Source organism: Triticum urartu, chromosome 3 (assembly GCF_003073215.2).
Source record: "Triticum urartu cultivar G1812 chromosome 3, Tu2.1, whole genome shotgun sequence".
NCBI classification, from domain to species: domain Eukaryota; kingdom Viridiplantae; phylum Streptophyta; class Magnoliopsida; order Poales; family Poaceae; genus Triticum; species Triticum urartu.
In genome coordinates this window covers 275,443,121-275,447,667 of record NC_053024.1, presented here as the reverse complement: position 1 = coordinate 275,447,667, position 4,547 = coordinate 275,443,121, and positions in this window count along the sequence as shown.

The following is a 4,547-nucleotide window of genomic DNA, read 5'->3' as shown; positions in this document are numbered from 1 at the left end:
CAGAGGGGTATTAATATGCATATAGGATCTGAACATATGATCTTCCACCAATTAAACCAACTAGCATCAACTACAAGGAGTAATTAACACTACTAGCACCAATCCCGGACTTGGAGACAAGAATTGGATACAAGAGATGAACTAGGGTTTTGAGAGGAGATGGTGCTGATGAAGATGTTGATGGACATTGCCCTCTCCCGATGATAGGAGCGTTGGTGATGACGATGGCGATGACTTCCCCCTCCGGGAGGGAAGTTTCCCTGGCAGAACAGCTTCGCCAGAGCCCTAGATTGGTTCTGCCAAGGTTCCACCTCGTGGCTGTGGAGTTTCGTCCGAGAAGATGGCTTCTTATTTTTTCCATCGAAAGACTTCATATAGCAGAAGATGGCCACCGGAGGGCCACCAGGGGGCACACGAGGTAGGGGGCGCGCCCCCACCCTCGTGGGCAGGGTGTGGCCCCCCTGGTGAACTTCTTGCGCTCAATATTTATTATATATTCTGAAATTGACTTCCGTGAAGTTTCAGGGCTTTTGGAGTTGTGCAGAATAGGTCTCTAATATTTGCTCCTTTTCCAGCCCAGAATCCCAGCTGCCAGCATTCTCCCTCTTTATGCAAACCTTGTAGAATAACAGAGAATAGGCATACGTATTGTGACATAATGTGTAATAACAGCCCATAATGCAATAAATATCAATATAAAAGGATGATGCAAAATGGACGTATCAACTCCCCCAAGCTTAGACCTCACTTGTCCTCAAGCGAAAGCCGAAATCGAAAAATATGTCCACATGTTTAGAGATAGAGGTGTCGATAAAATAAAATACGGACATGGGGGCATCATGATCATTCTTAGAACAACAACTTATATAATTCTTGTCATATAATCTCTTATGCTAGAGTAATAACTCAATTACAATTTCAAGTATGAACCGTAAACTTCATTGAAAACTAACAACCTATAATCTCAGTCATTGGAGCAATTGCAATTTATCATAACATAGGAAAGAGTCAATGTATAAGAGCTTTTCAGCAAGTCCACATACTCAACTATCATATAGTCTTTCACAATTGCTGACACCCACGCGATACTTATGGGTATGGAGTTTTAATCGGACACAGAGAAAGATAGGGGCTTATAGTTTTGCCTCCCAACGTTTTACCTCAAGGGTAATGTCAACAATAATAGTTCATGAAAACTCATATCCAATTAGCCATATATACCAGGATCTTTCCCACATACTGTGCTTGCCAAAGGATAAAGTGTAAAAAGGAAGGGTGAAGATCACCATGACTCTTATGCAATGTAGGAGATAGAAGTAAAATATAGGCCCTTCACAGAGGGAAGCAGAGGTTGTCATGCGCTTTTATAATTGGATGCACAAAATCTTAATGCGAAAGAACGTCACTTTATATTGCCACTTGTGATATGGACCTTTATTATGCAGTCTGTCACTTTTATTTCTTCCATATCACACGATAATATAAAGCTTATTTTCTCCCACACTAATAAGTCATACATATTTAGAGAGGAATTTTTATTGCTTGCACCGATGACAACTTACTTGTAGGATCTTACTCAATCCATAGGTAGGTATAGTGGACTCTCATGATAAAATTGGTTTAAGGGTATTTGGAAGCACAAGTAGTATCTCTACTTGGTGCGATGAATTTGGCTAGCATGAGGGGGAAAGGCAAGCTCAACCATGTCGGATGATCCATGATAATATAATTTATCTTAGATGTAAGAAAACATAACCCATTACGTTGTCTTCCTTGTCCAACGTCAACTCTTTAGCATGTCATATTTTAATGAGTGCTCACAATCATAAAAGATGTCCAAGATAGTATACTTATATGTGAAGACCTCTCTTTCTTTATTACTTCCTATTAATTGCAACGATGACCAAAACTATGTTTGTCAACTCTCAACAACTTTTATTCATCATAATTTTTCTATGTGAGCTCATTACTCTCCATAAGACTCACATGATCTCTTTGTTTCTTTTTATTTCTTTCTCTTTTCTTTTGTTCCCTTAGGATCATGGCAAAATAATCAAGCCCTTGAATCAACACTAATCTTTATTATATAGCTCATAGACTCGATTACATAGAAGAACTATAAAGCAAAACTCACAACTAGATCATACTAAGACTTTTATTCTACTAGATCAAGATATTACCAAAAGGATCGAACTAAGAAAAACAGTAAAAATAGAAGTGATGGTGATACGATACCGGGGCACTCCCCCAAACTTGGTAGTTGCCAAGGGAGTGCCCATACCAGATACTCAATTCTTCGTTGTTGGTGGAGAAGGTGATGGTTTTGTTGATGGTGTAGGCTTGTCGTCCTTCTCCCATGGCATGGGCTCACCATCATAGAAGGATGATCGAGTCTCCTGAAACCTCAAATCTGCAGCCAAACTCATCCTCTTGAATCTATATTCATACTCACAGTTTTGATTTTGCAGGTCATAGATCTGGGCTTGGAGGTGCTCGTTTTTCTCATGAAGTTTGAAGATGGCCTCCCCAATGTCCTTGATGTCCAGCTTGTGGTTGTTGGTGAACTCCGTGATCATAATGTGATTGGAATCGAGTCCACGCTCCACCATCCCCCGACACTTGAAAACTTCTTGCTCCAATCCCTCGAGCCTTGCCTCCGTGCTTCCGGTCTTCCTTGGTCCCTCAGCATCGTGGATGTGCAACAACCCCTCACACATCTCAATGGTTTGAGGGTGTTGCAGCACTTCTGCGAGGTAGGGGTTGATGACCTTCTCGAAGAACTGGTCCTTGGGGGCGCTTGGAGATGACATGACGACTTGGATCTGTCAGAAAAACAACTCGAAACAAAAATAGGAGATTTTTGCGTGATACGGGAGTCAAAACCCCCGGGAGATTATATAATGAATTTTTACTGACCAAAATACGTGTCATGTAAGAAAACGGAGTCCGAAAAGCGCATGAGGTGCCCACGAGGTAGGGGGATGTGCCCAGGGGGGTAGGGCGCGCCCTCCACCCTCGTGGAGACCTCGTGTCCTTCCCGGACTACTTCTTATTTTTCTATTTTTCTAAATTTTCCAAAACGGAGAAATATTGCCTTAAAAACTGTTTTGGAGTCGGTTTACTTACCGTACCACATACCTATTCCTTTTCGAAGTCTGAAACGTTCCAGAAAGTGTCCCTTATGTATTGCTCCGGGGTTACGGTTTCAATAACATTGGTTTCAACATTTATGGGATTACCTGAGATATAATGTTTGATTCTTTGACCGTTCACCACCTTCGGATTTGTGCCTTCGAAGTTGTTGATTTTTATGGCACCGGAACGATAGACCTCCTCGATAACGTAAGGACCTTCGCATTTAGAGAGAAGTTTTCCTGCAAAAAATCTTAAATGAGAGTTGTATAGCAATACATAATCACCTACGTTAAACTCACGCTTTTGTATCCTTTTATCATGCCATATTTTAACTTTTTCTTTAAACAACTTGGCATTTTTGTAGGCTTGGGTTCGCCATTCATCGAGTGAGCTAATATCAAATAACCTCTTCTCACCGGCAAGTTTAAAATCATAATTGAGCTCTTTAATAGCCCAATATGCCTTGTGTTCTAGTTCGAGAGGTAAGTGACATGCTTTTCCATAAACCATTTTATTCGGAGACATACCCATAGGATTCTTATATGCAGTTCTATAGGCCCATAATGCATCATCAAGTTTCTTGGACCAATTCTTTCTAGATCTATTAACAGTCTTTTGCAAAATTAATTTGAGTTCTCTATTACTCAATTCTACTTGACCACTAGACTGAGGGTGATAAGGAGATGCAATTCTATGATTAACATCGTATTTAGCAAGCATTTTATGGAAAGCACCATGAATAAAATGTGAACCACCATCAGTCATTAAATATCTAGGGACTCCAAATCTTGGAAAAATAACTTCTTTAAGCATTTTAATAGAAGTATTATGATCAACACTACTAGTTGGAATAGCTTCTACTCACTTAGTAACGTAATCAACAACAACTAAAATATGTGTATATCCATTAGAGGAAGGAAAGGGTCCCATATAGTCAAAGCCCCAAACATCAAATGGTTCAATAACGAGAGAATAGTTCATAGGCATTTCTTGACGTCTACTAATATTACCAATTCTTTGACATTCATCACAAGATAAGACAAACTTACGGGCATCCTTGAAGAGAGTAGGCCAATAAAAACCAGATTGCAATACCTTATGTGCAGTTCTATCTCCAGCATGGTGTCCTCCATAAGCTTCGGAGTGACACTTGCGTAGGATCGGTTCCTTATCATGCTCAGGTACACAACGTCTAATAACACCATCTACTCCTTTATAAAGATGTGGGTCATCCCAAAAGTGATGCCTCAAATCATAGAAGAACTTTTTCTTTTGCTGGTATGTGAAACTAGGTGGTATAAACTTAGCAACAATGTAATTAGCATAATTAGCATACCATGGTGCAGTATGAGAAGCATTTATGACATTTAATTGCTCATCAGGAAAGCTATCATCAATAGGAAGTGGGTCAT